This window comes from Eptesicus fuscus, chromosome 8 (assembly GCF_027574615.1).
Source record: "Eptesicus fuscus isolate TK198812 chromosome 8, DD_ASM_mEF_20220401, whole genome shotgun sequence".
Classification (NCBI taxonomy): Eukaryota; Metazoa; Chordata; class Mammalia; order Chiroptera; family Vespertilionidae; genus Eptesicus; species Eptesicus fuscus.
The window spans coordinates 51,112,941-51,125,497 of record NC_072480.1 but is presented as its reverse complement, the minus strand read 5'-3'; positions in this window follow the sequence as shown (position 1 = coordinate 51,125,497).

Here is a 12,557-nt window from a genome sequence, read left to right as displayed (position 1 = left end):
CTCCCCAGAAATCAGGGAATGGAATGGAAAGTTCCAACCCTGTAGTCATGGTGGGTTCCCCTGCTAATTAGCCCCCATCCTTAGGAACTTCACCAGTCACCTCATTAACATAAACCCAGCTGTGGTGGAAAGGGACTGTTATAAATAACAAGGCATCCGTTTCACATTCATAGTTCTAAAGGAACATCAAGACTTGAAGGCAAGAGACCAAATATAAAAAAGTGCTATGCTTCCATTGTTTTATGCCTCAGAAAACTCCCAGGTTCCTGGGGAGCTGTGACCCAGGAACCATAGGCAAAGATCAAATATGTATCAGAAATATATATTGGATATCTGAATATGTACTTCTTATAAATGACAATCGTACCTATAAAACAAATCTAGATCAACTTCATCATGCACATTTCTGTGCGGCATTTCATTTCACGGATGTACCATATTAAGTTAAACAGAAATGAAGCTCTCTCTACTACTCTTCTTATACAAACAGTTCTAAAATGGACACACATTCTTGCACATGTTTTTTTTTTTTGCTTCAGATGTGGGTACATCTATAGGGTAAATTTATATGAATAAAGTAACAAATCAAATGGCATGTGAATTTTAATTTCCACACATAATGTCAAATTGCTCTCCAAAGAGTCACTAAAATTACTACTCTCACAAATTGTTTATCAAAGCACACTTGTGAACCCTACACAAGATTAAACTTTTTTTTTTTTTTTTAGTTTTGTCAATCTCATTAGTGGAAAAGCAGTTTTAATTATTTTAATACATTGGCTGAAGTTACCTCAAACTGAGTGGCTTAAAAGCACACACATTCATTATCTCACAGTTCTGTAGGTCAGATGTCCCTTTGCTCACCCCAGTCCTTTGGCTAAGCTGCTCATAATCATGAAAAGGAAATGTTGGCAGGAACGCATACCTGCATACCTTACAGGAGGCTCTGCAGAGGAATCCATTTCCCAGCTCAGCCCGGGGGCTGGCCACATTCAGTTCCTTATTGTGGTAGAACTGTAGTCCCCATTTTTTGGCTGGCTGTCAGACATGGATTTGGTCTTTGTTCCGAGTCTGCCCACGGTGCTGTCTTTCGAAGGTGGGTCAAGTCCCTCCTGCTGCTTGAATCTCTCTGACTTTATCTGAACAAATCTCTCTGCTTTGAAAGGTTCATGGGATTCGATTGGGCCCAGCTGAATCTTTATCCTTTCTCTAAAGGCACACAACCTTATTCACATTTGCAAACTCCCTTTTTCCACATAATACAATAGACTTACACATAGCAATTAGGGAATAGACATCTTTGTGTGAGAGGCATTTTACATACATATATATTGTTTTAAAGTATATTAGACGTTGTTGGAGGCAGCATAGACCCTCCACCCCAACACGCCCAAAGTTGTCTCGGTCCTAATCACGCAAACCTGTACATATAATGGTTACATGGCAAAGGGAATTCATGTTGCAGCTGGAACTAAGGTTGCTAATAAGATGACCTGAAAATAGGAAGATTATCCTGAATCACATGCAGATGCACTCAATGTACACACACGTGTTCTTAAAAATGAAAGTGAAGCATCCATCTTGTATGAAAACTGCTGTTTGAAATTTTAACCCTGCTAATTGGCTTCTGTAACTTCTTGCTTGCTAAGACTACTCCCACTTCAGAGGGGCCATTGAACCTTCCCTGGACAAGGTTTTCAGTGCTGGCCCCAGGCCAGGCCTTTGGTTGAGGTCTCAAGGCCCCAGCACATACGGGCTCTTTAAGAACTTGCAAAAGGGGTCGGAAACACCCCATATTTGGGAGACAAAGAAGGTAAAAACATATAAATAGAATTCCTGCATGTTGGGGCCCAGAATTTGAGAGACATTTTCCTCTGGACCAGCATGTAATAAATGTAACTCCATCTCTCTAAGTATTGCTTTGTTCTTCTTCGGTTTCCTGTAACAAAAGAGGGAAGCAGCACTGTCGATCAGGGGACTGGGATATGAGAAGGACGTAACCATTGCTGCTGCATTTGAAGATGAAGGAGCCTCCAGGAAGAAGTGTAGCCCAGCCAAGACCTCCACTGTAACTCCAGCATTGGACTTGTGACTCTCAGAATTACACTCTCAGAATTAGTCTTGTTTTAAGCCACAAAATCTGTGGCAATTTGTTACAGCAGCAATAGAAAACTAATATGGGCATCAATTAAATTGTTTTAAGAAAGATTTGTAATGGTGTGCAAAATACTTGTTTTATAATGTTGGGCTTACATTGCAGAATTGAAATTCATGGGATTAAATATAACTTGAAAAGTGATAGTGTCCAAATTGATTGTGGTTTCAACTTTTGCAATCTGAAAATCTTAATATTTCATAGGAGGATGTGTTATTTAAAATTAGATTTTTTTAATTCAAATCCCATCTCTATTATTTATTAGCTCTCTGGAGTGATTGGAAAGCTATATAAACATGCTAATCCTTGGTTGAGCCATCCGTAAAATGGGGACAATTACTTCTACTCCATACAATTTTGTGGGTTTTCAGTGACATGATAGATATAGCCCAGTACATGGCATGTTTTACATGCATGGCAAATGTTAGCTGGTGGTAGAACCACTATTTTTATTCTTTATGGTAAACATTCCTTAAGGTCAAGCAAACAGTTATTTTAAACATTCTCTGCTTGTCAGTATTAAACTAGTTTTAGGATATATTTCAGTTTTGGTAACTAAGGTGCATAGCTCATTGACACAATGTCAGGTTGATGACCAGAGAAGAGAGAAAATTGTCAGGCAGTGTAAGGTAGGCATTAGGGAGATGGCACCATCACGAGGGTGGGGTGGGCACAGAGCGTTCTGGCTGCTCAGGATCCACTTACTCAAGTTTAATCAAGTCATCACTACTTCTTTATGTTGTCAACTTCTTCCTTCCAATTCTGTAATATTATTATTCCATGCTTCTTCCAATGTCTCCAATGGCAAAGCCAATGGAGTTTTAATGGTAAAGAAAATAGAATCGTGCTTTAGTGAAGGGAGTATGAAGCACCCAAGAGGAATCACCTGGAAGCTAATAACTGACCATACATACTGCAATGTCATCTAAAAAAAACACACAAAAGACTGAGCGAGTTGGATACAACTTTACACTTCATCTAGTCTAACTTCCTTATTTTATTTATAAAGATAATGAGTCCTAATAGTATAAATGAGTTGCTGAAAGTTACAATGTTTCAGACACTAAGAATAAAGTTAGATATTTCTTCTTCTAGTAGCACACACTTTATTTCCCAATGTTTATTTAGTATTTTATGCCAAAACCCCTGACTTATGTTTGTCCTCCCACGTTGAGCTGTTCATTGAAAGCAAAAACTGCTCCGTCTTCTTTTTCGAGTAGAGCTGCTGGCTGTTATTTTGCCTGTAAGGAAGAATCCTGACCCATGGGGCAGCGAGAGGCATGTTGCTGCTGTCAACAGAAAGGGCATTGGGGAAGCAAGTGAAAAGACTCAGCAATATATAAAAATCCTTTACAGCAAAGTTCACCAGGTGTTTCTCTCAAATTCCAACCCACTCCCTCCCACACCTTCTTAAGGACAGGTGTGACCCCTGGCACATTAGTGAATCAGCAGGGGAGAGTGAAAGGTTATACAGAGTTGAAGAGCAGCAGAAAATTGAAAAAATAAGCAGATTTAATAAACAGCATCTGTTTTCGATGTGGGTTTCTAATATTTAAACAACATTCTATCTTTAGCTCTGAAAGAAAGAAATGAGTGACTAAACTTGATCTAGAAATTAGTGACATAAATAAGCATAAGTTATGAAAGCTAGTAATTCCCAGGGTTATAGACATTATTGCAAAAGAGTTATTTTAAAATGTATATATGTTATTTCATAAAATCATAAAGTCATCAGGATGAAATATATCACTCTGTCACTTAGACCAGTAACATTTACTCTCATTATTTTCTTCTCAATTTAGGGGGCTTTCTCATTAGAAATTATCATTAAAAGTCCATAAGCTTGTCTTGACAGTGAATAATGAGCAAATTGTCAGATTTTTGCCCACGCTGACATTTCTGTTCTCTTCCTGATGGTTGTTGACCTCATTGGGTACACTTATAAAATAGGGATTGAAACCTAAAAAGGGTTGAAGACTTAAAAGTAAACTACTACATAACCTGTCATTATTCTCCCTTAAGAAAGTTGATTTCGATATATTAACTTTCCCTAAGATATTAAAAAAGAAAAAAATTAAGTGATGAACCTAAATATTAATACAAACACAGATTCTAATTGTCTTTACCAAAGCCGTGACAGTTAACTTGAAACATATGCAGTATAGCTGGAAAAATATAACACAGTTGCATGTTACATTGAGTTCAAAACATAAGCAAGGGATGAGAGCCTATTTCTTCTGAAAGAGAGAATACTGCAAATTTCTGAAACCTTTTCTCATTAGCTGGTTTCTAGGTACACTCAAACGATTTCAGTACTTTTGTTTTCCTTTTCAACAAATTAGGCAGACATTTTCTTTGGTATTAAATTCAGATAACTGGAGTTCTTTCTTTGAAAAAAAATCTATATTTTTAAAAGGTGGCTTCTCTGACATATTCAAATCAATGACTGTGTCATTATCAAGGCCATCCTTCTTCTTGGTGATTACATTTACTTATCAATATATGACTGGGAAGAATAAGGGAGAATAAAGTTAAAAACTGGAGGCACAGAATTTTAAAACAGTGTTGGTAGTGTAAGAAGATTGTAAATAAGACACATTACTTGTGAAAACTTAAAGGATATTCTGATAGAAGATGTATACCAACAATGAGAAGCATCTTCTTTATGTATACAGAGTAGGAAAGGGGGGGGGGTGGAAAATACAAATATGTGTTACACAGGTATATGTGTTCATAAAATAAGCCATGTTGAATAAATTCAGGTTTTTATGGGCAACACATAAGTCAAATACTAAGATGACTGATTAGCATTCTTTCATTCTATAGCAAGCATCCCGTTATCAGATAAAAACAATCTGGATGTTTTATGTTTAAATATCAGTAATGCAATCATGTAGTGTGTTATGGGTTAAATTGGGTCCCCTAAAAATTCATATGGTAAAGTCTAACCCTCAATTGCTCAGAATGTAAATTTATTTGAAAATGGGGTCCTTGCTCACGTAATAAATTAAGATGAGGTTAAACAGGAGCAGGGGGGGGAGGGCCTTTAATCCAACACGACTGGTGTCATTATAAAAACTGGGAATGTGAAGCGACAGACATGCACAGAAGGCGAATGCCATGAGAGCATTAAGGCAGAGATTGGAATGATGCATCTCTAAGCCAAGTGATGCCAATTTTCCAAGCAAACCACCAGGAGTTCGGAGACAGACACGGAGCAGATTCTCCTTTACTTCCCTCTAAAGGAATCAACTGGGATAACACCTTGATCTTGGACTTACAGCCTCCAGAATGATGAGACAATAAATTTATGTTGTTTAAGCTAACCAGTTTGTGGTACTTTTTTGTTGTTGTTGTTGTTGTTGTTTTGTTACTCATCACCAGAGGATAATTTTTTTTCTATTGATTTTTAGAGAGAGTGGAAGGGAGGGAGAGAGTGAGAGAGAAAGAGAGAGAGAGACATACCAATTGGTTGTCTCCTACATACGGCCCTACTGGGCCAGGGATCGAGCCCCTTGACTGGAATCAAACCTGCAACTCTTCAGTCCAAGGGCTGATGCTCTATCCACTGAGCCAAACAAACTGGCTAGGGCTGTTTATGGTAATTTTTATAGTAGTCCTAGCAAATGAATACATCTACATCCATCTCCATTTCCTTATATTAGCATGATGTCTGAAGAGATGGTATATTTACACATAAATATGAATAGAATGGAGACAACCCTGGGGCTACTTTGCACTTAATAATGAAAATTAGATGTATACATCGCATCATGTTGAGTAGAAATAGGCACAAAAAGAAAGCCATAGGAGCACATTAAAAGACAATATGCATCCCTAATGAAATACTTAGAACATTGTAACAATAGAACATTAATTTGGGGGATGCCAACACTTACGTTCCCCAGTTATATAGTCATTATTTAACCATAATTTGGTAAAATGTATATAATTAAACACTGAGTTATGATAATCAGAAGTTCAATAGAAAGTGGCAGCCATCGGCTGAGTTATTGTGGAAATAATGAAAGCTGTCAAAAGAATACAGATAGTGTTATAGTAAGAGTCTATTATCTACATTCTCCATCAAATAAATATGTTGTTTTTATATACAACTGTTATTTTTGCAGATAAAAATACATGACCCTCTTCTCTATTACACATAAATCATTTTGAGTTCTTGGTCCTTAGGAAGTGGGGAAGTCAAGTAACTTAGGTCAGAAGCATGGAGTAGTGTCAGTGGCAGGGGTGAGGGAAGAGCGAAATAGCAGTTCAGGCTTATATGGAAATGTTGAATATAGATAAAGGTTTTCATGGATGAAATCTAAGAGAAGCAAACAGCCAAAACCAAACATTGCAATGTACAAATAGCAATCATGTTAGTTAACCACAGTCCCTCATTCATTCAACTACTATTTGATGCTTACTTACTCTGTGCATTTAAACTAGATACTGGAGATATAAGGATATACAACAAAAAGTGTCATTATCTTCATAGTGGAAAAAGCAGAAAACAAGTTAGCAGTCAAATGCATAAAATGACTTAATGTTTTTAAAACCACTTAAAGAAAAGCAAGGGGTCACAGCTACTCTGGATGTGGTATAAGAAAGGTCTCTGAAATATTTTTAAATTGAGGTGTAAAGAAAGGTAAGAAGTGAGCCAAACATGAGGGAGCAGAATTTCTGATTGAGAAAAGAAACACTAATAAAACACTGTGTCATCAAAATAAGAGAAGTCTGTACTTCCTGTAAATGCCATATTGAAAATGGAACTGCTTTTCCTGAATTAAGAGGACATTCATCTGACTTTGAAAGAATATACAATAATATTCTTATATAACATATGAAATATAATTTTAACATGTTGGATATATTCTATACTTTATAGGTCCACATAGATGCAGGTCTTAATTGTAATTAATTCACTACAGTATACATAAATGCAACTTACTAGGCCATGCATAATTTATCTTTAAAATATTATAGAGTCCATGGTTCTTTCAAGATTTTCAGCTTATAATTAAATGTGCTTACATATATTTGCACTTAATATATATTATTTATGTTTTGCATATGAGGAAACTGAGGCAGACAAATTTTACACAAATTATCCAAGGGCAGAGAGCTAGTAAGCGGCAAAGGCAAGATTTAAAACCAGGAATTTGAGCTTTAGAGTCTCTGTTCCTAATATTCCTCTATGCCACATTGCTTGAACTTTTTATTTAGTTTATTTCATATTTAACTAAATACATAAAAGATCATAAAGAAGTTTTTCCTTACATACCATATTATGTTTTAACTATATTTCTCATCAATAAAATCAAAACTAAAAATATGAAGTCTTGTGTTTTCCAGGCAGTTTATTCTCTCATCTTCTCCTCCAAATGTAATAATTCTTATATTGCACAAGTTCAGATGGAGGCAAGTCCTTCCAGACAAGGAGACTGTAAACACATCTTACGGGCAAAGTCAACATGCACTGGCTTTAATCCTTCGAAGAAAATATTGAAAGAAAAACACGGCGGCAGCATCCTGGGAATGTTGTCCTTATTCTCTTCCCTGTGTCAGACCTCATAAATATCTGGTATATTTTCCAAGTGGAAATCCCTATCTGAATCCTTTCCTATGCCATTAATTATATGCAAAATAGATTTATTTTGGGACAGTAACTTCATGCATTCCTTAGCTACTTATTGAACCTTTATATTGTGCAAGACCTGAAGGCGGGCACTGAGATGAAGACCATGTCTTAGAAAGCTTAGATGATGGTTGAAAAGCCAGCTACTCAAAGAACTGTAATAGAAGGTAGAAATGAACTTCGCTGAAATGAACTTTGCCTTGTAACTCCCTTTGCATTATATAGACACTAGAGGCCCGGAGCAGAAAATTCAAGCACTCGGGGGGTGGGTCCCTCGGCCCAGCCTGCACCCTCTCACAGTCTGGGAGCTTTTGAGTCTGACTGATGGCTTAGACCCGCTCCCTGCAGTCAGACATCCTTAGTGCTGCCATGGAGGCAGGAGAGGCTCCCTCCACCACCACTGTGCTCACCAGCCCTGAGGCAGGCTTCTGGCTGAGCAGTGCTCGCCCTGTGGGATTAGGCCAAAACCATATCTCCAACATCCCTGAGGGATCCCGGATTGTGAGAGGGTGTAGGCCAGGCTGAGGGACTCCACTGGTGCACAATCGGGGCCGGGGAGAGACATGGAGGTTGGCCAACCAGGGAGGGACTGCAGGAGGGCTCCAGAGCGTGTCCGGCCTATCTCATTCAGTCCCAATCAGCTGGACCCCAGCAGCAAGCTAACCTACCTGTCGGAGCATCTACCCCCTGGTGGTCAGTGCATGTCATAGTGAGTGGTTGAACGGCCTGAGCCTATCATTAGCATATTATGCTTTGATTGGTTGAATGGCCGACCAGTCGACCTGACACTTAGCATATTAGGCTTTTATTATATAGGATTAACAGATATAGCTTCCCATCACTATTGTAAACATATGAAACATCCTCTTCAATATATTTTCACTGAAAGTTAGAAGGTTACACTTTACAGCAATTTTTGTGGTCCCTCATTAAAAGTAGAAGTTGTTATTTAAATACTAGATGCCCGGTGCACGATATTTGTGCACAGGGGGGCTGTCCCTCAGCCCAGCCTGCACCCTCTCAGAATCTGGGATGGCTCACTTCTAACTATTCGCCTGCCTGCCTGCTCAGTGCATGTCATATCGACCGGTCATTCCGGTCATTCCATAATGGTTGCTTAGGCTTTTATATATATATCCAAAATAGCTTCTGGGTAGAATGCTTAAGAATACTGCACATCTATCTATGGCACATACACATATCCATAGTAACCTTTTTGTTTTTCACTGTCTGAAATCAACATATTGATTTCAGAGAGATAGAGAGAGAAGAAAACATCAATGATGAAAGAGAATCATTGATCAGCTGCCTCCTGCACTCTCCCTCCTGAGGACTGTGGCCGCAACCTGAGCATGTAACCTGATCAGAAATCAAACCCTGACCTTCTGGTTCATGGGATGATGCTCAACCACTAAGCAACACTGGTCGGGCAGTTTTTCACTTTCTTTCTTTCTAAAATTATGAATATATGAAGTTTAAATATTACCCCAAGAGCTGTGGCTTACTAATTATGTTTAAATTGTACATTTTAATTTATATATTTTACATCTAATTTATAATTTTATGGTTGCTGTTTTAACATCTACAAATAAAATTTGAAGAGGCATCTGCCTTTAGTTTGCAGAAAATAAAATAAAACCTTATTGAATTTTACTGTTGTTGTTAGAAAACGTTAACAAGGTGAATTGATTGTGCCTAGGAGAGACTAAGAATTTATTGGTATTATAAGATTCTCTAAATTTAAGTGAGTTTCATCATTGGTGATGAGTTTATGTGGGAAGGCAGAATGTTAGCAGCATTAAGTATAGTACTCAGAGCTATACTTAAATTTAGTTTGTTCAAAATTAAATAATGGATAGCTAAATTTCTTTAGTATAAACAAGCATATCGATTCCAGCCTTCAAACACATTTTAGGTATATAGTGAATTTTAAGATACTGATTACAATTTGGCTATATTTACTAATAGTAAATAAAAATACTTAAGTTCTATTATAATAAACTTTTATGTTCACACACAATAAAAAGACAGTCAAAACTATGTCATGTTGTAAAAAACTAAATCTCTTTCATTTAAGCAATTTCCACGTCAATCTTTTTTTTTTTTTCATGTGTCAACCTAAGCTCTGGAGAATTTCTCTCTTTTATGAATGGCTTTTTGAAAATACCCTTTGACTAGAGATTAATACTGGACTCATTCTAATAGCATTCTCTTACTTGCAGAAAAAAAGACAACCATTTAATATTGCATTTAACTGCATTAATACTGAGAAGAAAGACCACTAAAAGAAGTCTTAATTTAAATTTGCTTTTTATAGTTATTGCCTCAAAAGCTTTTTTAAAAGTAAGATTTCTGAATACACAGACTTGCAAACATGGTTACAGATGCCTTGGGGTTTGATTTTCTTTCTGCCAAAACTCAGACAATTAGTGTAAGTAAGTCATTCAATGTCACTAGCCTTAATGTTTTTACATTTGAAATAAAAAATATAATTTACTATACATAGATCTATGACACAGGGGTAATACACACACACACACACACACACACACACGAGTGAACCAATATTTTGAAATAGTATCAAGGCAAAGAAAATAAAGTATTATTTTTTTGTTGTTATTAAGGGTCAGCTTGTTGGGGAAAAAAAGAAATATTCCTCTAAAGTCTCTGTATTGGGAACACATGCAGAGAGGTATTGGGTTCTCTTTTGGGAAACGTAGCAATTGCATTGATTATTGTGAAAGTCTCCTTCTCTCTGTGGATCTGATCATGTTTCTGTACACAGAATCTCTCCAACCACACAGTAGTACTGCATTACTGCAAGGATTACAGCTCATCAGTTGCAGCATAATTATCAACGTCCTATAGAGGAAAAGAACCCAGTAAAGTTTGTATGTTACTCGGGTAATGATAAAAGAAATAGAGGAAAGGGTAGTCAGGTCCTCAAATGGAAGAAGACAACTGTTTTAAGGTAACAGGTCAGAAAAATACTGAGGCATCCCATGAATAATTAAAGAGAATTAAATAAGGTTGACTTCCTGCATTGCAGGTAGAAGCAAGACTTTGAGACTTCAGACTCATATAGTCATATTACAATTCTTCTTCTTATGATTATTATTATTATTATAATTTAGATTCAATGTCTTATGGGGACTACAGATCAGCTGCAAAAAGCAATGTAAGGAATCATAAATATTGGGAAGGAAATATTGAAGATAATCTCATATATCATGATTAACTGAAGAATAAAAGTAACTGGAAAAAAGTAAAGAGACAGTCTGCTTTTCGAATATGTCAACACTGAACTCTTTTGTTATTACTATGACTATTTGCCTTCTAGAAGCGTGCAAAGCTAGAGATACCAAAGTGGAACTATAAATCTATGTTCTCTCTCTCCCTCTTCTTGTCTCTCTCTAAAATCAATCAGATATATATATGAAACAACTATCCCATTCCTAACTCTAATCTGCTTACATGTTTGCTGGGAACTTTGGCTTTTATGGCCACCAGACTCAAAGACATAAAGTAGATGGCTATTACTTCAGTTCTAGTTATCAGCCAGATACACTATGGTTCAATCAAAACTATAATGAGGTGATAAGAATGAATTTTCTCTGTTGTGACTATAAAAACCCTGAAGAAAAACAGATTTACCTATGTTTTCCCTTGGTTTTCTCTCTCTTTATCTAAAGCCATCATTAGTCACACAAAAAAATTCACATTGAAGACTGAGATAGCTACTCCAGTGAATCTTTGCATGTTAGTACCTTAGCATAATAGAAGGTATTTGTTATACATAACAATGTCCAATGGGCTCTTTCTGGTTAGCAGGGAGGTACTGCTGTAAGAGGAGGTATTTTCTTGAATAGACTCAGGATTCTGGCATTCTCTGTTGGCACCGGGTTTTAACCTTTGGGAGTTTCCTCATGTCACAGTTCCCTCCATGATTACATCTGAAGTGGGCACTGAGAAGTACGTCCTCTTTGGGAGATGGGTGCTTCCTTCTGGTGCAAAGATTTAAAAGCCCTGCTGTTGTCTGTTGTCTTAGAACTACCAGTTATTTAGATGCAGCTTCTTTTCTTTCTTTTTTCTCAGCAACATATTCTCAAAGAGCTTAGTAGAATTCTGATCATTTGCTACTAGTCAGTTACATAATAGTAAGCACAGCAAAGTTCTTTCTAGTTAAAAATTTTAAGCCTGACTCCCCACTCCACTCCCCCGGACACACACATACCTTATGTCTCTTGAAACAATTAGCTTAGGTGGGAAGGAAGCTTCCCTACTACAATAGTTGCCAGAAGGCTGAAATTCCCTCTATAACAGACATCTTAATGTGCATCTGCCATGAAAATTCCTTATCTTGTATTATCTCTTACTATTTAGGATCTAAAAGCTTTTGCCTTTTCTAAACATGTGTGACCAAAAAATTTCTCACCTCTGTTCTTTCAACCTCTGCTCTGAAATAAGTCAGTTCTTGCATTTTCTTCTTTTTTAACACCTTGCTAAAACATTAAGTAAAAACTAACAAATTATCTCACCTTTTCCAACTGAAAGGAGTTCTAGGGACAAAATAGGCAGGTTTAGGAAGTTTTAGGAATAAAGAGGGTCCATGGGGGAGGAATGCATAGGTGAGGGCTTGGGGCCACCAGAAGGCATACATTCACAGAGAATAGAAAAGTGCCACAGGATAAGGGGAGAGGAAGGCATACATTCACAGAGGATAAAGAAAAGTCACAGAGTGTGGGGAAAAAGGTAACATACTTT